This window comes from Delphinapterus leucas, chromosome 8, assembly GCF_059928025.1.
Source record: "Delphinapterus leucas isolate spDelLeu-1000000601 "Yukka" chromosome 8, BTC_Dleu_Yukka2, whole genome shotgun sequence".
Taxonomy (NCBI): Eukaryota; Metazoa; Chordata; class Mammalia; order Artiodactyla; family Monodontidae; genus Delphinapterus; species Delphinapterus leucas.
In genome coordinates this window covers 58,784,246-58,798,764 of record NC_143136.1, presented here as the reverse complement: position 1 = coordinate 58,798,764, position 14,519 = coordinate 58,784,246, and positions in this window count along the sequence as shown.

The window sequence follows — 14,519 nt, the reverse complement described above, 5'->3', positions numbered from 1 at the left end:
CATATAAGTAGGAAGATGAAATCCCAGAACTGTGCTTCTTCCCATTTCATCTGTCTTTTAACTTCAGTTCTCATTACAGCTTGAAGAAAAGCATTTTTTTTTAATTTTGATATGGTCCAATTTACCTATTTTTTTCTTTTGCTGCTTCTGCAGCCTTTGTCTTTTTTTAATTAATTAAGTTTTTACTTATTTTTGGCTGCGTTGGGTCTTCGTTTCTGCGTGCGGGCTTTCTCTAGTTGCAGCCAGCGGGGGCTACTCTTCCTTGCGGTGCACAGGCTTCTCATTGCAGCGGCTTCTCTTGTTGCAGAGCACAGGCTCTAGGCACGCGGGCTTCAGTAGCTGTGGCACGCAGGCTCAGTAGTTGTGGTGCACGGGCTTAGTTGCTCCGAGGCATGTGGAATCTTCCCGGACCAGGGATTGAACCCACGTACCCTGCATTGGCAAGTGTATTCTTAACCACTGTGCCACCGGGGAAGTCTCTAGAACTTAAGACTTTGAGTATATATTCTTAGAAATAGGTATTCTAACGACAAAAAGAAAGATAAATTTTAAATTTCATCTAGTAGTCTAATTAGTGAAAAATACTTGGATCACTCTGCAACTATTTTATGGACATTATAGAGCAAATGATTATGTTAATGTGTTGGGATCCAAAATGTATAAAATGAGCCCAGGATGCCTTCTACCTGAAAGCAAGGAAGTTATCAAAGACTGTTGGGATCATATCAAAATGACACAAAAGTCAATTTCCTCTAGGCTCCCTCTAGCCAAATACAGAACAATTTAAACACCAAAAGAAAAATGATTGCAACAAATTGAAACACGTTGAATGTATAAAATCCATGCATTCATAATGATATGAAAAAGAGAAAGAAAGCTAATTAATTAATTAGCTAATTAATTACATAAATATACAAAAAATTACTGATCACCATTACAAGTAGCTAGGGCATTGTATGCTCACTAGGGCTGCCATAACAAAATACTACAGACTGGGTGGCTTCAACAACAGAAATTTTTTTCCTCACAATTCTGGGAGCTAGAAATCCAAGATCAAGGTGTCAGCAAGGTTCATTTCTTCTGAGACCTCTCTCCTTGGCTTGCAGAGGCCCACATTCTCCCAGTGTCTTCACATGGCCTTCCCTCTGTGTATATCTGTGTCTAATTTCCTCTTCTTGTAAGGACACCAGTCTTGTTGTATTAGGGACTACCCTAATGACTACATTTTATCTTAATTGCCTTTTAAAGACATCTCCAAACACATACTGGGGATTAGGACTTTAACATGAATTTGAGGAACAACACAATTTAGTAACAACAGGCACCGAGCCCTTACTTTGAAAATTAAAAACTAAAGGAAAAGAGGAACTTCTCTGGCAGTCCAGTGGTTAGGATTCCATGCTTCCACCGTAGGGGGTGCGGGTGTGATCCCTGGTCGGGGAACTAGGATCCTGCATGCCGCACACAGTACGGCCAAAAAAAAAATTTGTTTTTAATTAAAAAATAAAGGAAAAGAATGTATCCTGCCCATCCTGTACAAAATACACTAAATCACCCTAATTGAGGAGGGAAACCCAGTTAATAAATTTAAACAGAGGGACTTCCCTGGTGGCACAGTGGTTAAGAATCCACCTACCAATGGAGGGGACACAGGTTCTAGCCCTGGTCCAGGAAGATCCCACATGCCTCGGAGCAACTAAGCCCACGCGCCACAACTCCTGAGCCCGCGTGCCGCAACTACTGAAACCCACGTGCCTAGAGCCCATGCTCTGCAACAAGAGAAGCCACCGCAATGAGAAGCCCGCACACCTCAACAAAGAGTAGCCCCCGCTCGCCACAACTAGAGAAAACCCGCACGCAGCAATGAAGACCCAAAGCAGCCAAAAATTAATTAATTAATTTAAAAAATAAAAATAAATGTAAACAGAATGATTGAGTTAGAAAAACACTATTTTGTGGTATAGGCAGTGCTTATCAATGGATGATTAAAACTATTAAGGAGAAAAGTTGGTAGTTCACTTTACAATGATTAAGCTGTTACCACTTGAATCTCCCAATCAATGTAGCATCACTAAAAGTAGAACAACGAAAAAAAACTTAAAATAAAATAAAGGTAAAAGTAGAACAACCAGATGTTATATGCCTCCTGATGTGACGCAACATAACTTATGCGGCATCGCCTATGAGATATTCTTGCTAAAGAAGCTAAAACTGAATCTAATCCAACCTTTAGTACTGACTTCCAGTTTACAGGAAATACAGTGGATGGGAGGACAAGTTGAATTACACTATGAAGAAGCAATTATCCAAATCCAGAAGGTAAGACATTCTACAGGGTAACTGACCTGATTTTGTCGACAAGTCAATGGCATGAGAAAATAAAGGGAAAGACGACTGTTCTAGATTAAAAGAGACTTAATCACAACAAAATGGAATGTGTTAACCTTGTTTTAATGCTGATTTGAGCAAACCAACTATAAAAAGTGTTTTTGAGATAATCAGAAAAATGTGATCATTGTCAATGAGGGATATTAATGAAGTAGTGTTAACTTTTAGGTGTGATGATATTATAATATGTTTTTTAAGTCCTTATTGTTTAGATATATACAGAAGTATTTAAGGGTGAAATGATAGAGAAACGTCAGACATTTGCTTTTAGAAATACAGAAGAGAAAGGAAAGAGGAAGGAAGGGAGGGAGTGATAAATGATAGATATGGCAAAATGTTGATAATTGTTGAAACTGCTAGGCCTAAAGTTCTCAAAAGTAGTCCCCAGACCAGCAGCGGTAGCATCATTTGAGGATCTGTTAGAAATGCTAATTTCTAAACTCTGAGGGTAGGGCCCAGCAATTTATAGTTTAACAAACCCTCCAGTTGATTCTGATGCAACTAAAGTTTGAGAACCACTGTGCTGGACAAAAGGAGGTCTGAGAATTTTAAGTGTTGAATATTTTTCAGTATGTTTGAAAACTGTCATTATAAAAAGAAAGTTAAAAAAAACACACAAGCATTTGTGGTATATGCAAGAGTCTGAAGGAGAATAAATTGTAACTACCTGCAGGGGTTTGTCATAGCATAAATAACCCTAAGAAGTGAATTACAGGGCATGTGAATTATCTCTCAATAAAGCTGTTTGAAAGAGAAAGTAAGTTAGTGTGTTTTTCTGTGGATCTCCTTGAAGGTGCCTTTCTAAGGCTTGTATTTTTTTTTTTTTTTCTAAGACAGACTTCCCTTTCATTCTGTCCTTTAATAAGCATTTATTGAATCTAATGCTGTGCCAGGTACTCTGCTGAGGGATGGGAAGATAAAGATGGATAAAATGCAATTGCTTTCCTCAGTGGTTCCATAGCATAATGGGGAAAAGAGACAAAGGAATCACAGTGTAATAAGTGAGGGTTAAACTGGGGGTGAGTAAATGCAGTATGGCACCAAGACCGACAATGATGGAGGGCTTACTGGAGTAGGGGACACTTGTGCTGAATTGTAAAGGCTGAGTTGAGATTAATGAGATGGGGAGCAAGTCTCAGAGACATGCAAGAATACCACTCACTCACAAAGTCACAATAAAGAGCTGCCAGTGGCTAGGACAGAGCAAGGGGTTCATGGCGGCAGTGGACAGAGACAAGACCCTAAAGGAACCAGCCTGCCAGACTTTTCACCACTGTTGTCTCCATCAGTATTTCTGTGAGTGTACACAAAATGTAGTAAAATCCCTAGCAACTGGAAAATAATCCTAAGAGCCAGACTATGAAATTGTGAAAGTCTGGAGCAATCAAATAAAAGGAAAAATTTGGCCTAAAACCATTGCTCACATTTGTATAGAACTATACTGCTAAAAAGAATGCTAAGAGACTCCTTTGTATAGAATTGTTAGCTAAATATAACTACCTAATCATTTGTGAATAAATTGAAATGAGCTATCTTGGGAAAGAATAGAAATGTCACTATTCTTTAACCACAGATTCCATCTTAGCTATGGGGCTTTGAAGCAGGTATTTCAAACTCTTTGAAGATTTTTTTAGTGTTATTCTAATCCACATTATTTTTTTAAGTCAAATTCTCAGGAATGTTGTGCCTATCAAATATAACTATCTTCTGTTGCATTTTCTATATTAACTTTAAAGAAAGTGAAATGTAATGAATATATATATATATATATTTTTTTTTTTTTTTTTTTTTTTTTTCCCGTACGCGGGCCTCTCACTGCTGTGGCCTCTCCCGCTGCAGAGCACAGGCTCCGGACGCGCAGGCTCAGCGGCCATGGCTCACGGGCCCAGCCGCTCTGCGGCATGTGGGATCCTCCCGGACCGGGGCATGAACCCGTGTCCCCTGCATCAGCAGGCGGACTCCCAACCACTGCGCCACCAGGGAAGCCCTGAATAGATTTTTGACAGCATTAAACCAATCGAAGAATTCCATAAGTAACAAAATGAAAGATTTTTCCATAGAAATATAATTAAAATGCATTACCAATATAAGCAAGGAACATATCTCCCTGTTACTTGGATAATACATACTAAAAGAGGAAATTAAGTTCAATCAAAGTCTATTAATTAAGACTATGATAAAGCAAAGATTTGGCTTTCTATGCATTAGCATGGTATATAAAATAAGAATTTGCTAGGACTTAATATAAACAAGGTTTCCAGAGTAATATTGTTTAAAATCACCAATCAAATTTTTCTCTATGTTAAACCTGAGGTTTGCCCATTAATTATAAAATATTGTTGAGTGTCACAGCGTACTAAAAGGAATACAGGCTTTGGAGCCTGATAACCTAGACCTGAATTCTGGTACTACTGCTTACTAGCTATGTCATTTGGACCATCTTATTTGTCTCAGCCTCAGTTTCCTGATCCTACCACCATCTTCCTCACAAAGGTTTTATGAGGTCTAACGAAAATGGTGTGTACAGCAGCAACCAGGTTACCTGGCACAAGATGAAAGCATTCTTCAGATATTATTAGTTCCCTTCAACTATAGTCTTCTGTACAAACAAAACTTAGTGCCTTAACACAAATATTTAGTATTTCTCACATTTCTGTGGGTTATCTGGGTAGTTCTGCTTTGGGTGGAATTGCTAAGGCTAGGCACTGGGATTGCTAGAAGATCCAAAATGGCCTCACTCATTTGGCTGACATTTGTTGCTAATCAGACAGGGCTGTTGCTTAGGGCACCTCAGTCCTTCTCTACATGGCCTTTCTCTGTCACTCAGGCATCTCACAGCATGGCGGCTGGGTTCAAAGAGGGAGCATTTCAGTAGCAATAGGCAGTGGAAGCTGTCAGTTCTCTTAAGGTCTAGTTCCAGAAGACCTAGAATGTCACTTTGTCTATCTCCTACTGGTCAAAGCTAGTCTAGATTCAAGGAAAGGGAAATAAGCTCCATCTCTTAATGTGAAGAGTGGCAAGTATACTTGTAGGAGAAGTATTTGTGGGGGACAATCTTTGGAAACTAGCTACTTTAGTCTACCCTCTGGCCACAACAATTCACATCCTTCCAATGTGCAAAATATACTCACTCTTCAGAGCTCCTAAAATCTCATACTTTTATGGCATCAGGTCAAAGTCCGGGACTTTGTCAGTTAAATAAGGTCCAGGAGCAACTGAAGCTCTTCAAGGGTAGTCTCTCAAGTGCAGCCCTTATTTGCAAAGACATGTGAAAAAGAAAAATTATCTGTCCCACCTGCATCCAGCAATACCTTGGTGAAAAAGGGACAGGATAACCACAATAGACACCTCCATTCAAAAAGAGGGGAATAGATATGATCCAGCGATCCCACTCCTAGGTGTATATCCAGAGAAAACTCTAATTCGAAAAGATACATGCACCCCAATGTTCATAGCAGCGCTACTCACAATAGCCAAGACATGGAAGCAACCTAAATGTCCATCAACAGATGAATGGGGACTTCCCTGGTGGCGCAGTTGTTGAGAGTCCGCCTGCCAATGCAGGGGACACAGGTTCGTGCCCCGGTCCGGGAAGATCCCACATGCCGCTGAGCGGCTGGGCCCGTGAGCCATGGCCGCTGATCCTGTGCGTACGGAGCCTGTGCTCTGCAATGGGAGAGGCCACAACAGTGAGAGGCCCGCGTACCACAAAAAAAAAAAAAAAAAACAGATGAATGGATGAAGAAGATGTGGTATATATACATATATATATATATATATATATATAAAATGGAATATTACTCAGCCATAAAAAATGAAATACTGCCATTTGCAGCAACATGGATGGACCTAGAGATTATCATACTGAGTGAAGTTAGTCAGACAAAGACAAATATATCACTTACATATGGAATCGAAAAAAAATAATACAAATCAACTGATTTACAAAAGAGAAACAGATTTGCAGACATAGAAAACGAACTTATGGTTACCAAAAGGAAAAGGGAGTAGGGGAGGGATAAATTAGGAGTTTGGAATTAGCAGATACAAAATACTATACATAAAATAGATAATAAGGTCCAACTGTATAGCACAGGGAACTATATTCAATATCCTGTAATAAACCATAATGGAAAAGAATGTGAAAAAGAATATGTATGTACATGTGTGTACATATAATCTATCTATATAATTGAATCACTTTGCTGTATACCAGAAACTAACACAATGTTGTAAATCAAATATACTTCAATTTTTAAAAAAATTTTTAAGGGGTGGGAGGGATAGGAGGTACATAGCAATCACCAGACCATAGTAATTCTGAAATTGGGCCAAGCACATACTATCATTTCCTCCAACTCTGAGATCAGAGAATGTGCCTTAATTAAGGCCCAGTTCCACGTGCTGGGAGTATCAGATTCTCTAGGCCCTTGGCTCTGCCCTCTGAGTCATTCTTCATTTTCCATAAGAAATTGTCCAGGGACTTCCCTGGTGGCGCAGTGGTTGAGAATCCACCTGCCAATGCAGGAGACACGAGTTCGATCCCTGATACAGGAAGATCCCACATGCTGTGGAACAGCTAAGCCCGTGCACCACAACTACTGAGCCTGCACTCTAGAGCCCTCGAGCCACAACTACTGAGCCCATGCACCGCAACTACTGAAGCCCGCATGCTCTAGCGCCCGTGTGCCTCAACTACTGAGCCCATGTGCTGCAGCTGCTGAAGCCCACGCACCTAGAACCCATGTTCTGCAACAAGAGAAACCACTGCAATGAGAAGCCCGTGCACCGCAATGAAGAGTAGCCCCCACTCGCCACAACTAGAGAAAGCCTGTGCGTAGCAATGAAGACCCAGTGCAGCCAAAAAAAAAAAAAAAGAAACGGTCCATGTTTGCAACTGAGTAGCAGTCTCTGCTTGCTTCTTGTCCAGAGGAAGTTGTGGGCTCAGAGGCCTCTTTTGTTTTTGCACTATCTCTGTCCCTTCAGGCCATGCTTATATAATTCCTTTTTTAAAATCTTTAAGGGTTTCCAGTATATCAAATTTTAATCCACTCTATTCGATAAAAGCCACACCCTCAAATCTGTGTGAGACAGGCTCCCTCTATCTTGGATTTAGAGTCAGGTGCTATGGGACAATGCCTTTAAGATTCTCAGGGGTCCTTTTGTCTAGCAAAGAAAATCCAAGAGGTGTGCACTTAAAATTCTTAGAAGCCCTGTCATCTAGCTGGCAGCACCTTGGATTTGATTCTTGCCAGCAAAGTCCTGGCTCGGACTCTATATTCCTGTTTCATCATATGCAGCTTAGAGAAACCAACTGGTACTTGCAATATTCTGCCTGCAAATCTCCTTAGCCATATTGACAAGTTCATGAGGTATGTTTTCTATCTTGTATTGATGTATTACTATAGTCAACAGGGTTGCCAGACTTTCCACCACTACTTAACAGGGGTTGCCTTTTCTCCAGTATACAATAACATTGTTATCACCCTCCTTCCAACTTCATTTACAGTTCCCTCAAAGCCCTTCTGGCCTCTGCCCTCCAGCTGGTCCCAAAGCCAATGCCACATGTTTTTAGCTTTTTATTACCATAGCACCTCACTTCCAGATTCCAATTTCTGTTGTAGTTTTCTATTGTTATATTAAAAAGAAAAAAACAGCCCCAAACTTAGTGACTTCAAATGACTGCAGTCATAGTGGTTGGATCTATAACATACACATGCTTCTTTACTCACATGTTTGGTCCCTCAGTGCTCTTCCTGTGGCCTCTGTCTCCACATGATATCTCATCCTCCAGGGTCACCATATGAGGCAGACATCTCTCCAGCAGGATAGTCAGGACTTCTTACATGATGGCTCAGGGTTCCAAGGTGCAGGAGGTGAAGTGCCAGCTCTCTTAACCTGCGAGCTTGGAAGTCCCGGAAAGCCACTTCTGTTGTGTTCTGTTGGGCAGAGCAAGCCACGAGACCAGTGCAGATGGAAGGGGAGTGGAAATAAACTCCATGTCATGAACTGAATGTTTGCATACCCCTAAAAATTCATATGTTGAAATCTAGTCCACAGTGTGATGGTATTAGGAGGTGGGGCCTCTGGGAGGTAACTAGGTTTTGAGGATGGAGCCCTCCTGAATGAGTTTAGTGCTCTTCTAAGAAGAGGCCAGAGAGCTAGCTCTCTCTTCCTGCCATGTGGGGAGGATACCACATGAAGTCAGCCATCTACAGCCTGGAAGAGGGCTCTCACCAGGACCCAAACATGCTGCCACCCTGATCTCAGGACTTCCTGCCTCCAGAACTATGAGAGATAAGTTAGTTTGTGCAGTTTTGCTATGGCAGCCCGATCTGACTAAGAAATGACTAAGCTAAGAAGTGACTACACTTCACTTCTAAAGATGAGGAACAAAATGTGCATTCAGGGAGGGGAGGAACTGTTGGGGCTCAATTTTAGCCCCCAATTTTATCACAGCAGTTAAGTCTAGCGCTGCCTTGTTTAGAGTAAATTGCAGGAAGTCTGGGGTCTGACTCCTTTATGTTAGTGCATGTACGTGTGGAGGTAGATCTCTGACTAGAGTAAGCGCTGCCATTCTCACCCTCAAACCCTGATTCAGGTCATTGGGGAACGTTATGCCAGACATTAGAAGATTGCTGAGTTCCCCCTCCCTTTTTCTCTTTCCTTCCCTCCCTCTTTTTCTTTCTTTTTTTTCTTTCCTGGTTTTTTTTTTTCTTAAAGAGGCCATGATCTTGGTAAAGAAGTTAATCTTGCTTCTAAGTCAAATTAATGATATTTCCTTTGACTCAGTCACCTTTTCTTCAACTATAAAATCCTATTTCAATCAATTACTATTTGACTGGTTTTCCCAAAGCAGTATAAGAGAGTGTGTCAAGTAGTACATTACTTATTACTGGTAGATTCCACTCCTGGCTGTTTGACTTACAGACTAGAGACTCAGACTCACCACTAAGAGTTCAGTATGTGTAATGAGGCTTTTAAACAATGGGCATAAATAAGAAATGTTCAATGCATGTAGAAATCTTAAATTCAAACAAAAAGGAAATAAGACCAAATGATTAAAAGATTAAGTTTGACTCTGTTTTTTAAAACCTTAAATCAGATAACTTCATAGCTTAAGGGTGATAGACAAGTATAGCAAGGCAAAATAAACTAACCATGGGGCAGAAAATTGTAGTAAATGGTTTATTTCTATGTAGCATGTCCACTGTGTCATATAGACCTTACTTTAGTCTCTAGTAGCTTTATTCACTTTATTTTTTTGTTGAGATATATTTCACATACCATAAAATTCACCTTTTTAAGATGTACAACTCAGTGTTTTTTAGTATATTCACAATGTACAACTATTACCACAACCTAATTCTAGAATATTTTCATCACCCCCAAAAGAAACCCTATACCCATTAGCATATACCCATTGGCTCTTTGCGTCTGGCTTCTTTCTTAGCAGTACCATATATCAGTAATTCATTACTTTTTATGGTCAAATGGTATATAATTATATGGATAATACCGTATTTTATTTATTCATACATCAGTTAATAGACAATTGGGTTTTCACTTCTTGACTATTATGAATAATACTATAAACATTTGTGTACAGCTTTATTCACTTTAAAGATTCCTATAGAATATCCTAAGTGAACAAGGTTATTGCTTTTTCTTTTTTTAGTTTTTATTTTAATATTATAGAGAGTTTGGAAAAGAAAGCTGTCTAAAAGAAAACTGATTTCTGGAGGGAGAAATTAGGGCAAATAATGAATAGTTAGATAAAGTGCAGAGTGTGAAGTTAGAAATTACAGGTCCACTTTACTAATCAAACTCATAACCCCAGGAGGATGACAAGAACATAAAAGAGAATTCAAGCTGTTTTTCAAGGGTAGGGGGGATTTATATAACAAAACTTAAATAAAAGTTCTCTGGTTTCAAGATTTACGGGAACTATAAACCAAATAAAATTGCCTTATTATGAAGATTTAGGCAAAGAATTCTTTCTAGCTAGTTATTTAACATCGAAAAAGGCAGAGTGCTTACCACTCCTGTCCTGTTTCTTGTTTTAAGGGTGTTTTTGTTTTTACATATAATTAATGGTCCCCAGATGTACTTGTTTCTCAGAGCTCTATCTTTTCACTTTCGTCTTCCTTAGGGAACAGAGGTTTCCAATATTCCCCAAGCCCAAAGTTTAAAAAAGACCAAACAACAGAGCCATGTTGACAGCATTTTTAGGAAATGTTCCTTTCGGGTCTAATATCAAACTCTCCTGTGTCATCTCAGCACATATCTCCACTCATTAACACTGACTTTAGGACACTGTCGCTACCTAAACCTTCTCTTTCCCCTGAAACTTTTCATTAGAAACCTCTTTGTCTTCACCACCGCTTCCTTTCCACCTGCACTTCATGTGTCCTCTCTTTCATTAAACCAGCTCTTCAGCCTTATCTCTACCTCAAACGTCCTAAGTTGTCAGATTTCTAGCCTCTCCCGGTTCCTTTTCTCTCCCCTGGCCTGGATCCCAAAATATCACCCACTCTCTCACCAGCCCCCCCCCCCCAGTTCCCTCAGCTTGGGGCTTTGGCCTCATCAACTCTCTCAGCCATCCAAACAGAAACTCACCTCATTCAATTTCTCTGTTCCAGGACTACTACCCTCCCGCCCCTCCACACTCCTGTGAAAGCCATGCACTCCACTGAGTATAGCTCAGAAATTACTTTATTCCCTTTCAATTCACGGTGGTCACTCCAAATCTTTACTATTCTCCTCAAGTCCCAGACTTTATCCACCATCCTCTTAACAGAAGCAAAAACAAAAGCAAAAACAGAGGCATCAGGCAGGGACTCCTTTAATGCCCCTACATCTGTTAAGCTCTCTGAATCCTTCCTCATCCTTACATCTTTCTTCTTTTCTTCACTGACCGCCTTCTCCGTGCCTTTTGTGCCCTTGGCTTCCTTCAAGACCTCATCCTGTCCACTTGCTCATAAGAGCTTCGGGTTCTTCCACACCGTCTCCTCCCCTGAAGTCTCTACATAGCACCCTGAAAACCGCCTTCCAGCTTCCTCATCTCTCTGGATTCACCCTTAACTTCCTAATTAGTTTCCTTGCCTTCAAACACTTTCCCCCTTTACAATCCAATCCCCAGTGAAGACAGAGTATCCAAAAACACAAATGTGGTTGTGCCATTTCCATAATCTAAAATTTTCAGGCTTCCCAGGTGGCGCAGTGGTTAAGAACCCACCTGCCAATGCAGGGGACACGGGTTCGATCCCTGGTCCAGGAAGATGCCACAAGCCGCGGAGCAACCAAGCCCATGTGCCACAGCTACTGGGCCTGCACTCTAGAGCCCGCGAGCCACAACTACTGAGCCCGTGTACCACACTACTGAAGCCCATGCACCTAGAGCCCGTGCTCCACAACAAGAGAAACCACTGCAATGAGAAGCCCACGCATGGCAACGAAGAGTAGCCCTGGCTCGCCGCAACTAGAGAAAGCCCGCACACAGCAACGAAGACCCAATGCAACCAAAAATAAATAATAAATAAATAAATTTTTAAAAAATAAAATAAAATAAAATTTTCCATGGCTTCTCATAGTCTCCAGGATAAAATCCAAACTCCACAGCCTGGTAGACAAGACCCTTCATCCTGTGAGCCCCATCTACCTCTCCAGCTGCATCTCTCCCCACTCCCCAAAGAGCACGTTACACGTCTGCTACAGCAAACACCCAGTCATCATCATATACTTTTCATGTCTTCATGTCCCTGCCTAGATTGCTCTCTGTTATGGGATGAATGTGTCCCTCCTCCCAAATTCATGTGTTGAAGTCCTAACCTCTAGTACCTCAGAACTGACTCTTTGGAGACAGGGCCTTTAAAGAGGTAATTAAGGTAAACTGAGATCAGATGGGTGCTCCCTAATCCAAAATGACTGGTGTCCATGTAAGAAGAAGAGATTAGGACACAGACAAACAGGGAAGGCCATACAAAGACACAGAAAGATGGCCACCTACAACCCAAGGAGAGAGACCCTCAGAAAAAAACCAACCCTGCAGATATCTTAATCTTGGACTTCTAGTCTCCAGAGCTGTGAAGAAATTAATTTCTGTTGTTTAAGCCACCCAGTCTGTGGTACTTTGTTATCACAGCCCAAACAAGCTAATATACTTCCTATGTACTACACCAGAATCTCCTTCTAAATACCTACTACTTAGGCCACCTACTGCCTCCTTCAAACTTTGTGAATCCCATCTCTTCTCTAAGATACTTTTCGTATTAGCACACAGCCCCTCCTACCTTGAGCTCCATTCCTCCAGGGAGTCCTGAGCTACCTACAGGCTCCATTACATTGTCACCCTCATCAGTCATCAAGGTTCTATATGCCTCAGTAGAAACAGTGAGAGTAGCATCTATATTACCGTGTGATCAAACTCTAGACACGAAATATTAGGAACAGATATTTCTTTTCAGAGACACCAGTAGCCTAGAAACCATCATAATTTCACATCCATATGAAAATTTCTCAGTATCTCCTAGTAGACCAACAACCTGATGTGATCTGAAAGTATATTGTGTCACACAGATGTTTGTTCAAGAAGTTTCTGTGTATTTTAAAGATTCTTGCCATGTACAATTAATGACATTTAATGATTTTTAACATTGAGCTTTTCAGATCTTACCTGTAGTATTTATGCCACCTAAAAGTGTGTTTTAAAGCGTGGGGGTAAAGGATATGGGAGAATTTTACGTAAGGAAACAGGTAGTTGTAGAGTGTTGCTTTTTAAAGACACCCCCAAAAAAGAGTAATCCTTGAAGATGTGAAATAGGTTACAACCTTTGCCAGACCAGCTGGAGTTCTTACAAGACTGCAAAAGGCATCTTCCTTTAAAGATGGCACTTTCTGCAGTAACGATGGAGACAGAATCTGACTGCATGCTATCCAAGGTCAAAGGAGTAGAGAGAAAGGAGCAGTGACATGTGTCTATATCCTCACTCATTAGAGCCAGGAAGAGCATCTTAGGCAGGCAGACAACAAAAGAGACTACAGGAAGATCACCTCTATCATGATGAAGGCACTGGGAGAACTGTGTGCTTGCCATATAGTTGGAGGTTGGAGTCATCTCAGTAAGGCTTGCTTCAAGCACTTTTCAGGGTTATTGTATGACTATCCAGCTTTATTATGACTCAGTTCTAACATTTTAAAGGAAATGAAAATGTGGTAAACACTTCAGGTGCAGAATTTAAGGGTAGAAATTGTATTTTGTAGGTAGAAGATAACACCTCCAAAAATCTAGTCTGAAAAAACAAACACAAAAAGACAGCCCAGGGAATTATGGAGGAAGAGTCGCCACAGACAGTATAATGCACGGAAGACTCCATAGACTCATTTTCATTGCTGCCAGATGCTCTGCAGCAATAAAGGAAGATAGTCCCATTTCTTGGCTGGTACCTTCCTCACTGATTGCTTAAGTCACTATTCTTAACTTCTAGAAAAAAATCACAGTCAAAATCTAATCTGGTCCAGTTTGCAGTAACTCTATTTCCTTGTCTGTTTCCAACTTTTCCTTATCCATCTTCCATCCTGTATAGACAGTGACTTAAGCAATAGGAGAACTCATTGGCCAAGAAATGGAACAGCCTCCCAGGGCTTTTTTCCACTGATGGGAATGAAATTGTAGGACACTGCTCCTTCCTGCTCTGGGGTTATCAGTGTCAGATTCCTCTCTTTCCCACCGTTTCTGGCTCTTACTCACCATCAAAAGGTATCTTGGGCTTCCCTGGTGGCGCAGTGGTTGAGAGTCCGCCTGACGATGCAGGGGACACGGGTTCGTTCCCTGGTCCAGGAGGATCCCACATGCCGTGGAGCGGCTGGGCCCGTGAGCCATGGCCGCTGAGCATGCGTGTCCGGAGCCTGTGCTCCGCAACGGGAGAGGCCACAACAGTGAGAGGCCCACGTACCGCAAAAAAAAAAAAAAAAAAGGTATCTTATCTCAGGTGCACTGAAGTCCCACTTTAACCCCTAATTGCCAGAGGCATAGTAGCTAATGTTTAGGTGTGAGGGAAGGAAGGGTATCTGGGGCAAAGGTACCAGACAATGGTACTACCTACCAACTTTTCACGTCATCTTACGGTCTG